Here is an 11480-nt window from a genome sequence, read left to right as displayed (position 1 = left end):
TCGTCCTTGGTCAGCCACTTTGCCATCCAGCTCCGGACTCTGGCCTCAGAGTTGGAGTGGTCAGATAAGGTCCTCGTTCTGGCTTTCTGGAGAGGTTTGACTGACCATGTGAAGGACGCCCTGGTCACCAGGGAGGTTTCTGCCACACTGGAGGAGCTTATCACCGTCTCCACCCGCATAGACCTTCGCTTTACCGAGCGAAGGTTGGAGCGGTCCCAGTGTAGGCAGAGGTTTAGGTTGGCACCTAGTTTTACTAAACCTCTGGAATCTCCCGATCGGGCATCCGAGCCTTCAGGGGCTTCCCGTGCGAGATCTAGGCCCCGGTCCGCTAGAGCTCCTGTGACTAGTCATGTTTGCCGGCAGTCTGGTCACCTTGCCAACTGTGCCCACAGCGGCCGGGAAAACGCTTGGGTCTAGTAGCCATAGGAGGCGGCTCGCTAGAATCAGCGGCGTTTTCCTCCAAGCTGTCCTTTAAGGGGACGCTTGAGTTTGGTTCTTCCACTCTGGCGGTGGAGGTTTGCGTGGCGCCCTCACAGATTACCCACCAGACCGCCCCTTTGATACTCTCAATGTCTCCATCTCATCAGGAGACGATATCCCTCTTCGTCATGCCCGAGAGTATCGACCAGGTCCTTCTTGGAGTCCCCTTGTTGCGATATCATTTCTCCCATATAGAGTGGTCCTCCAGGGAAATTCTTGGTTGGAGTAAATCATGTCAGGGTAGATGTCTGAGAGAGTGTGTCCAGGTTGCCTCCACTGAGGTCCCCGCAGATCTTTCCTCGCTCCCCAAACACTATCGACAGTATGCTGACGTGTTCTCCAAAAAGGCTGCGGATACCCTTCCACCACATAGCCCCATGACTGTCCTATTGACCTCTTGCCTGGTGCTGAGCCTCCCCGGGGTCGAGTCTACCCCTTATCTCTCCCGGACAGAGGCCATGTCGCAGTACATCAGGGAGAATATGGCAAGAGGATTCATTAGGAAGTCAGTGTCACCAGCGGGGGCGAGATTCTTCTTCGTCTAGAAGAAGAATGGAGAACTACGTCCGTGCATCGATTACAGGGGTCTTAACGCCATCACTGTTAAGAACAAGTATCCTTTGCCCCTGATATCGGATAAATTACGGGGAGCGAGAGTTTTCACCAAATTAGATTTGCGGGGGGCCTATAACCTGATACGCATCCGTGAGGGGGATGAATGGAAGACGGCTTTTAAGACCAGGGATGGCCATTATGAGTACCTGGTCATGCCCTTTGGTCTCTGTAATTCTCCAGCTGTCTTCCAGGACTTTGTCAATGATATCTTTCGATGTATGCTATCCACCTCAGTGGTTGTCTATCTGGATGACATTCTCATCTTCTCCCCAGATATGAACTCCCACCGGAGAGAGGTTGGCAAAGTCTTCACCCGCTTACGAGCTAACTCCCTCTATGCCAAGTTGGAGAAGTAGACAGAAACATAAGGGGCGTTCCAGCTGATAAAATTTCTTGCTTTATTGAAAAATTAAAATAGTACAGTCAGCACTAAGTATAAGGTTTGCACTATGCTAGCAATTTGCAGCTGTGATAAAGACCCATGTAGGGTCGAAACTCGTAGCTGTTGTCTCAGTGTCTCATAGCACATCCAACCACTCCTGAGGAGTAAGCCGCTGTACTATTTTAATCTTTCAATAAAGCAAGAAATTTTATCAGCTGGAACGCCCCTTATGTTTCTGTCTACTATCAACTATCGTTGGGTCCAGACGAGGTTCCACGCTGCGGCTGTAGTTGGTGAGCTGGCTAGGGCTTTTTTAGCCCATCTTTTCTTCAAGTTGGAGAAGTGCCTGTTTGAGCAGGAGTCCTTGCCTTTCCTGGGCTATATCATCTCTGCCCAGGGTTTTGCTATGGATCCTGCCAAGCTGCAGGCGATAATGGACTGGCAGTAACCCCACTCTCTCAAAGCGGTGCAGCGCTTTTTGGGGTTCGTTAATTACTATTGCCAGTTCATTCCCCACTTCTCCACCTTGGTAGCTCCCTTGGTGGCCCTCACCAAGAAGGGAGCAAACCCAAAGTTGTGGTCGGAACAGGTCTCCAAGGCCTTCTCCTCCATCAAGACCCACTTTGCTAGTGCTCCCATTCTACAATGCCCCGATGTAGATAAGCCATTCATCTTGGAGGTGGATGCCTCCTTCGTCGGTGCCGGAGCAGTCCTCTTCAAGAAGGACGCTCATGGTCGGAAACAGCCTTGCTTCTTCTTCTCCAAGACCTTTTCACCAGCGGAGAGGAATTATTCCATCGGGGACAGGGAGTTGCTAGCTATGAAGTTGGCCTTTTTGGAGTGGAGACACCTCATGGAGGCCGCCCAGTTCCCCTTCCAGGTGTTTACCGACCACAAAACTTGGTGTACCTACAGACAGCCCAACGGCTAAATTCTCGCCAGGCAAGATGGTCCCTGTTCTTCTCCCGGTTCCGCTTTACCCTCCACTTTCTCTCCGGGAGAAGAATGTCCGAGCCGCTCTCTCTCGCTCCGTGGTGTCATCGGAGGAGGAGACTGAGCCTCGTCTGATTGTCCCATCTGAGAGCCTGAGGAACGTGGCTCCGGTCGCCCTCGAGTCGGTGCCTCCGTGCAAGACGTTTGTCCCTGCCCGTTTGCGACCGGAGGTCCTCTCTTGGGCTCACGTGTTCAGGGTGGGTGGACACTTTGGGACAAAGCGGACATCTGAGCTCCTGGCGAGGACGTACTGGTGGCTGCATATGGCCCGTGACGTTGGAGACTACATTCGGGCGTGCGTCTCCTGTGCCAAGAATAGGTCTCCTCGGCAATGGCCTGCTGGGCTGCTTTACCCCCTGCCGGTTGTGGACAGGCCCTGAGAGATGGTCATATGGACTTCGTGGTGAGCCTACCCAAGTCCAGTGGCAGCACGGTTATCTGTGTCATCACCGACCATTTCTCTAAAATGGTGCACCTGTTGCCTCTCTCATGGCTACCTTCTGCATGGGGCCTGGCAGCATTATTCATCAAGCATGTTTTTCGCTTGCACAGCATGCCTGACAAAATTGTCAGTGACCGGGTTCCCCAGTTTGCGTCTCGGTTCTGGAGAGAGCTCTGTCGCTTGCTCAGCAATGAGCTGAATCTCTCCTTGGCCTATCATCCCGAGACGAACGGGTTGGTAGAGAGGGCCAACCAGACCCTGGTCACATATCTACGACATTTTGTCTCGGCCAGGCAGGATGACTGGGCATTCTTGCTGCCTTGGGCGGAGTTCCCCCTGAGCAATGCTGTGGTCGACTCAACCGGTCAGACCCCATTCCTCCTTAATTACGGCCAGCATCCGCGCGTCCCTGTGCCCATGCCCATGTCTTCCACTGACTCTAGGGTGGCAGACTGGGTGGTGGAGGCACGTGATATTTGGGACTGCACCCAGGATGCCATCCAGGCCTCCAAGGAGAGAATAAAGGTCTCCGCAGACGCACACCGGTGCCCCGCTCCGACCTTCGATCCCGGCATCTTAGTATGGCTCTCCGCCCGTAATATCAGGCTGCGGGTCGAGTCCACTAAGTTTGCGCCTCGTTACATCGGTCCCTTCAAGGTCATAGAATCATAGAATCATAGAATCGTAGAGTTGGAAGGGACCTCCTGGGCCATCTGGTCCAACCCCCTGCTCAAAGCAGGATTCGCTAAATCATCCCAGTCAGATGTCTGTCCAGCCTCTGTTTGAAGACTTCCATTGAAGGAGAACTCACCACTTCTCGTGGCAGCCTGTTCCACTCATTGATCACTCTAACTGTCAAAAAGTTTTTTCTAATATCTAATCTGTGTCTCTTCCCATTCAGTTTCATCCCATTGCTTCTAGTCTTTCCTTGTGCAAATGAGAATAAAGTTGATCCTTCTACAATGTGACAGCCCTTTAGATATTTGTAGACAGCTATTAAGTCTCCTCTCAGTCTTCTCTTTTGCAAACTAAACATTCCCAAATCCTGCAACCTTTCCTCATAAGACAGGGTTTGCAGACCGGTCACCATTCTGGTCGCTCTTTTCTGAACTTGCTCCAGTTTGTTGATGTCTTTTTTAAAATGTGGTGCCCAAAACTGGACACAATATTCCAGATGAGGTCTGACCAAAGAGGAGTAGAGGGAAATAATGACTTCACGTGATCTAGACTGTATGCTTCTGTTAATACATCCTAGAATTGCATTTGCCTTTTTTGCTGCTGCATCACACTGTTGACTCATATTCAGTCTGTGATCTATTAGTATACCCAAGTCTTTTTCACATGTGCTGTCACTTAGCCCTATTCCTCCCATTCTATATATGCTTTTTTCATTTTTATTGCCCAGATGTAGTACTTTGCATTTCTCCCTGTTAAAAACCATTCTGTTAGTTGCTGCCCACTTCTCCAGTTTATTTAAATCTTTTTGAATCCTCTCTCTCTCTTCTCTAGTATTAGCTATCCCTCCTAGCTTTGTGTCATCAGCAAATTTAATCAGTTTACCCTCAATTCCTTCATCTAAATCGTTGATAAAGATGTTGAACAATACAGGGCCCAGGACAGAGCCCTGTGGTACCCCACTTGAGACATTCTTCCAACTGGATGTGCAGCCATTTACGACCACTCTTTGGGTCCGATCACTAAGCCAGTTATGAATCCACCTAACAGTTGCCTTGTCCATTCCATACTTAGTCATTTTTTCAATAAGGATTGTATGAGAGACTTTGTCAAATGCTTTGCTGAAGTCAAGATATACTATATCTACAGCATTTCCTTGATCCACCCAATCAGTGATACCATCATAGAAGGAAATTAAGTTAGTCTGACATGACTTATTAGTTAGAAACCCATGCTGACTCTGTTTAATCACTTCATTCTTATCCAGGTATTGACATACATGTTGTTTAATAATTTGTTCAAAGATCTTTCCTGGTATAGAAGTCAGACTCACCGGCCTATAGTTGCCTGGGTCCACCTTCTTCCCCTTTTTGAAGATAGGAACAACATTTGCTCTTCTCCAGTCTTCTGGCACTTCTCCTGTTCTCCAAGAATTTTCAAAGATTATGGAGAGGGGTTCAAAAATTTCTTCTGCTATCTCCTTCAGTACTCTGGGGTGTAATTCATCTGGACCTGGAGACTTGAATTCATTTAGGTTAGCTAAGTGTTTCCTCACTATCTTTCTGTTTATAGATATCCTGGATTCTTCTATTCCCTTAATAGGACAGTGAATAACAGTTGATGTTGCATTTCCTTTCTGAGAGAAAACAGATGCAAAATAGGAATTTAAAAGTTCAGCCTTCTCAACATCCTGTCTTACCATTTCATCATTTTCATCCTGTAAAAATCCTATAGCATCTTTGACTTTTCCGCCTCTCTTTTGATTTTCCTCGAATAGATCAACCCTGTGGTCTACCGTCTGGCCCTTCCTCCACACCTGGGTATCACTGATACCTTCCACCTGTCCCTCCTTAAGGCAGTTCACATTTCTCGGTTTTTGGAGTCACGTACCAGAACATCAAGCTTGTCCTTGGACGAGTACGAAGTGAATGCCATTGTGGGGTGTAAGGTGGTACAGGGCAAAAAATATTATCTAGTGGATTGGAAGGGTCATGGCCCAGAGGATAGGATCTGGGAGCCTGTGGAGAACATTCGTGCTCCATTGCTCATTGTGGCCTTTGAGCATAGTGAAGCACAGGGGTAGGGGGCTCTAGGAGGGGGGGTAATGTTAGGCATTGGGTTCCTGCCTCTGCACAGGAGGAAACCCGAGCTTTGCCATCTGAGGTCTTCCATTCCTCTCCGGCCACAGAGGAGCCTGCTCAGCAAAGACGTCGATCCTGGCATCTTGCTGAGTCTACTACTGTTGGCTTGGTTACTGCTGCTAATCAGGGTTCAGCTATAGTAACCTGCAATAGCCAGCAGCGAGCAGCTCCTGGGACTAAGTCCTTCTTTCGGTCCACTGAGCATTCCCGTGGGAAGTCTTCTCATTGCTCAGGTCCTATTGCTACTCCCATTGGACCACTAGGAAGGTCCCGGAAGGACGCTGCTATAAAGGAGTCGGCCACACGGTCATGCGCTAGTATAGACTCATGGTATTTTGTGTGAGTGATGATGGATGCATGTATCTGGTGACTGACTCATTGAGACTCCCCTCCCTTGGATACGTATGGTTTAGGGCTATTAGAGTCAGCGCCTTGTAGTGGCTAAGTCTAGTGCCACAGTGCTCCCAGTTCACAGCACCTCTCTTAGCGCCATATTGTGCCATCTTACCTAAGGCACTACTGTACCGCGTGTACAGCAGCTCCCGTTTGAGCGGCGCCGTGCACAGCTAAAGCGCTTTCCAGTCCTAAGTTTAGGCTGGTTACTGGCATCCACCAGAGCTGCGCTGTACATACCTAGTGCGGTACTTGTCTTTCTGCTGCACCCTGTGACAGCTATCAGGGCACAGCGTCTGTAGCATCTTTCCCTGGCACCACAGTATTGGCTTCGTGCGCAAGTGGGTCTAGAAGGACTCAATCCCCATGTCCTTGGGGCTGAGTCCTGTGACCTCGTTGCCGCCTCGCTCCAGCCCGCGGCTGCGGCCTACCCGCGGTCGCTCGCGGCCGTTGCCGCCTCTCTCCAGCCTGCGGCTGCAGCTTGTCTCCCGCCACACGCAGCCACCCTGCTCTCACCTGTGGCCACGGCAAGTCTAGTGCCGTCGGTGGCCACCACTGTCCCGCTCCGGTCCGCGGCAGGGGCTGGGCCGTTGCTCGCTGCAGATTCCCCGTCGCAGCTGTTAGCTGCACAGGTGGCCTGCCAATCGCTACCCCGCATCGCTGCCACTTGCCCCAGTCCGGGGACTGCGGCCCATCCATTCAAGGACTCCTCCAGGGCCTGTGGTGCCCCGGTGTCACGGGAGCGTCGGAACACTTGAAGACTTCGTCAACTCTTCAGCAGCTGGGCCCAGCAGCTGCTACCCCGAAGAACCCCCGTCCAGAACACCAAGGGACATCAGGACGGCTAAGTTGACTATATAGTTAAGGACCCGTAGTCAGCCATACCGCGGCCCTATAGTGACTGGCTTTCGCCGGACGTAGTCGTATTCTACCTGTTTGTGTTTGCTTGTATTGAGCCCCTGCGAGGGCAACTCTTGTTACCCCTGTGACTGGTCAGGCTACGACTGAGGACAGTTACCTCTAGGCCTATAAACGTTCTTACTAAAAGCACCAAACCGTCTCGAGCCTCGTCACTGCGTCCTGCGGACCTGCTAGTACCACATCCCTACAATGGATTGCTTTCCTTCTCGGCCAGTTGGGCCCCAAGCTCAAGGAGTCTAAGGTTTCTACCTGGTCAGGCTTCAAAAGCCATTGTGTTATTGTTCTAGATTTTGTCATGATCCAGGTGGGATCTGACAGAGTAAATGCACAAAGTAACCTTTTTTTTTCCTTTGGCTGTGTGCCAAAGGTGGTTTTGCCCCCAGTGGCCATTAGGGTCATTGCACTGTGGTGATTTCAGTGAGTCTTCCCCCCGGTGGCCATTAGGGTCATTGCACTCTGGTTACCTTAGTTTGTGCACGTGATTATGCAACAGGTGTGATGGCTCTATAAAAGAGTATCAGGTGTGTTAATCACTGCTGGTGATATTATGAGTTTCTCAGTTACAAGCAAGCCTGAGTGAAGTATGGAGCTGAAGGAGAGTCCCGGGCAGCTCAGAGAGAGTCCTGGAGTGGCAGCTATGGTGTCTGCAAGGAGGACTGGCATGGATTGGTGGAGTCACAGCGATGGTGTCAGCAAGGAGTGCCTGCATGGCTTGGTGGAGTGGCAGCTATTGTGTAGAGCTGCACTCATGATGCTGGACTTGGTTGCTGAAAAGCTGGACTCTAAATGCTGGACTCATTGGCAGAAAAGCTGGACTCATTTGCTGGACTTTGTCTCTGGACAGCTGCATGGAAGTGGTGGACTCTGGTTGCTCCAAGACTGCACTATCGTGTTGGATCCAGAGGGAGGAAAAGATGCACGCAGGTGGTGGGCTATGTTGCTAGGAGCATAAGCAACAGAGCAAAGCTGAGTGGTGTTTCCCCTATGTTGTCACTTTTCCTTATGTGTGTTTAGTGCAGTGGTGGGATTAGTCTCCGCACCGACCGATTCCCTAGTGAGGGTTTAGGTGCAGGGCAAGCTAGGGTTAAAAGGTATCCTGAGCGGCGCCCGGTGCGGAACCGGCCTAGGGAACGTTAGGAGTGAAGAGACACTGACTCTGGGGAGTGCAGGAGGTCTTCACGTCCCCGTTCCCTATCGCAGGGCCACCATTGTTATTGTTACCCAGGTTTTCCCTATTCCCTTGTCTTATTGCATTAGTTACCAGCCTGCAGGCCGCGTCACATAGGACAGTTACACGTGCCACGTCCTGTTGTATCAGTTACCGGCCTGCTGGCCGTGTCACTCAGGATGGGGCACGTGACAGATTTGCATTATGTTGTTATTATGTGAATACCCTCTGAGTCCAAAGTAGGCTATATCCATTTGCTTCACTTTAATAGACCTTGCCCTGTTACAAGAAACAAACTGTGCTTCTCCCTGTTATAAGGACTGCCCTTTTCTTTGTTCCAGGGTCCTTACTGAGAAGAATTGAGGTGATCCTTTGCCAAACAGAAGAATTTGTACAAGATACCTCCAGAATACCAATGTGTTTTATATATGCTCTTACCTTACAGGTTTACAAAGGACTTTTGCACTGTTTTAAATAACACTAACTTTTCTACTTTAATACGTATGCCAATGTTTTAGAATGCATATTGAATGTTTACTTTAGTGCCGCGAGCAGTGCTGGCTTAGTATACAGTATGGGTCTACTCCTATTCATTCTTACCTGTGTCGCATGCCTGGGTACACACATGTTAGAGAAGGGGGAGCATGTAATACCCCAGAGTTGGGTATTCCTAGAAACTCTTTATACAGGTGTGTGAAAAACTGTTTGCCACCTTCCTATTTTCCTATTCTTTTGCATGTTTGTCACACTTAAATGTTTCAGATCACCAAATTAAAATATTAGACAAACATAACACAAGTAAACACAAAATAATTTTTAAATGAATGTCTTTATTATTAAGGGAAAAAGAAATCCAAACCTACAGGGCCATGTGTGAAAAAGTGATTTCCCCCTAAACCTAGTTGGGCCAAAAACTGCAATCAAGTGTTTGCAGCAACTGGCAATGAGTCGTTTACAATTCTCTGGAGGAATTTTGGCCCACTCAACTTTGCAGAATTGTTGTAATTCAGCTCCATTGGAGGGTTTCCGAGCATGATTAAGCATCGGATTAAGGTCAGGACTTTGACTGGTCCACTCCAAAGTCTTAATTAGATAGCAGAATTCAAGGTTCAATTTACCACAAGTCTTCCAGATCCTGAAGCAGTAATACAGCCCCAAGCCATCCCACCACCACCAAATTTTACTGTTGGTATAATGTTCCTTTTCTGAAATGCTGTTTTACTTCTACACCAAATGTAATGGGACATACACCTTCCAAAAAGTTGAACTTTTGTCTCATCAGTCCACAAAGTATTCTCCCAAAAGTCTTGGGGATCATCAAGATCTTTTCTGGCAAAACTGAGATGAAGGCCATTTTTGCCCAGTCTCTTATGGTGGAGTCATGAACACTGATCTTAAGTGAGGCCTGCAGTTCTTTGGATGTTGTTGTGGGGTCTTTTGTGACCTCTTGCATGAGTCATCACTGCGCTCTTGAGGTACTTTTGGTTGGCCGGCTACAACTGAGAAGCTTCACCACTGTTCCATGTTTTCACCATTTGTGGATATTGGCTCTCACTGTGGTTCGCTGGAGTCCCAAAGCTTTAGAAATGGCTTTAGAATGTTGTCCAGACTGATAGCTCTCAATTACTTTGTTTCTCATTTGTTTCAGAATTCTTTGGATCGTGGCATGATGTCTAGCTTTTGAAGGAGCTTTTGGTCTACTTCACTTTGTCAGGCAGGTCCTATTTAAGTGATTTCTTGATTGAGAACAGGTGTGGCAGTAATCTGGCCTGGGTGTGGCTAGGGAATTTGAACTCAGCTTCCCAAAAATGGGATAAACCACAGTTAATTTATGTTTTAAGGGGGGTAGGCCAATCGCTTTTCCACACAGGACCCTGTAGGTTTGGATTTCTTTTTCAATTAATAATAAAGTCCTTCATTTAAGACTGCATTTTGTGTTTACTTGTGCTACCTTTGTCTAATATTTCAACTTGTTTGGTGATTGGAAACATTCAAGTGTGACAAACATGCAAAAGAATAGGAAATCAGGAAGGGGCAAACAGTTTTTCACACAACTGTAGGTTATTTATGGTATGTAAGGGTTTATATTAATGTTATTGCAAGTCAGCACTTATTACACTAGTTGGAAGGCAGGTTGGTGAGAGAACAGTTTGCTGGGTGGAGTTTTGCACATAAAAGTTATAGTAAGAATAATTCCAGTCGTAGTTCAGCAGAGAGTCACTCAGAAAGAGTTCAGAATCAAGCGTCTAGAAGGAAGTTCTGTTGTAATGCCCCAAAGTTGTTGTGTATGTACATTTAAGATGTAGCAGAGCTATCAGCTACCTCATTAGGTTTGCACAATGTTCACATTTCCCTTTGCAGATAATATACCTTAGAATTCAGTACATAGAAGTGGTTTATATACGTATAGAGTGATATACTTATTAAGTATAATTGTAGAAAACAGCCAGAACTCATCTAAAAGAGAAGCCACAGCCTCGGCTACAGACAGCTGTGAGATTAGGACTGCGCATATACTTAGAAACTGAGACTCAGGAATCACTGCACCATTTATATCTCTGCATTACAATGTCGGAAAGTAACTGATTGCTGTATTGGAATTGAATCTCTGTTAAATAATCGCTTATCTGGATGTACCTGCGTATTTGTGCAAAGTACGGTTTACAACAGCCCCTCTGGGTCTCTCTGTTTTCTGGACTATTTGGATCGACCCACATTACATCATACTAGCAGGAAACAAAGGTTAATTAAGTGCACCCTGGCGTCACAAACTTCATTTTCTTTAATTTTTTTGTCCCTGCCAAAGCAAAGTGATACCATCCGCACCCGACATAGTGCGTAATTTATGGCATAGCAGTGCATCACGGCATTACACAGTGAGCCACACAGTATAAGAAAGCATGTGAGGGAAGTTATGCTCCACCAGGCCGCTATTGAGCAGCTAGTCAGAAGAACGTGTGAAGGAACCCACAAGATGTCTACTGCTGGGGTGATTGATGCCCTGCTTCTACCGTGCACACTTGTCTACTGCTATTACAAGCGTGCCCAGAATGCAGGAAGAACATTCGGCCAGAGCAACTGTGGGGAAAACGTCCGCTAAACACAACGCACATGTTAATGAAGGCTAGTGAGGCTGTGACATGTAGGCCGTTCAGGGATTGAGATTCTGAAAGGGTGTCCCTTCCACTGCGCCAGACATCGGACATGGCAACCACCAGAGGATCCGACCCATGCCCGGCGTACTGGAGGTTCTCTACCACCCTGTGCTCC

The sequence above is a fragment of the Dendrobates tinctorius genome, unplaced genomic scaffold (assembly GCF_039654945.1).
Source record: "Dendrobates tinctorius isolate UK_male_01 unplaced genomic scaffold, ASM3965494v1 ptg000384l, whole genome shotgun sequence".
Lineage (NCBI taxonomy): Eukaryota > Metazoa > Chordata > Amphibia > Anura > Dendrobatidae > Dendrobates > Dendrobates tinctorius.
This window is presented reverse-complemented; position numbering follows the sequence as displayed.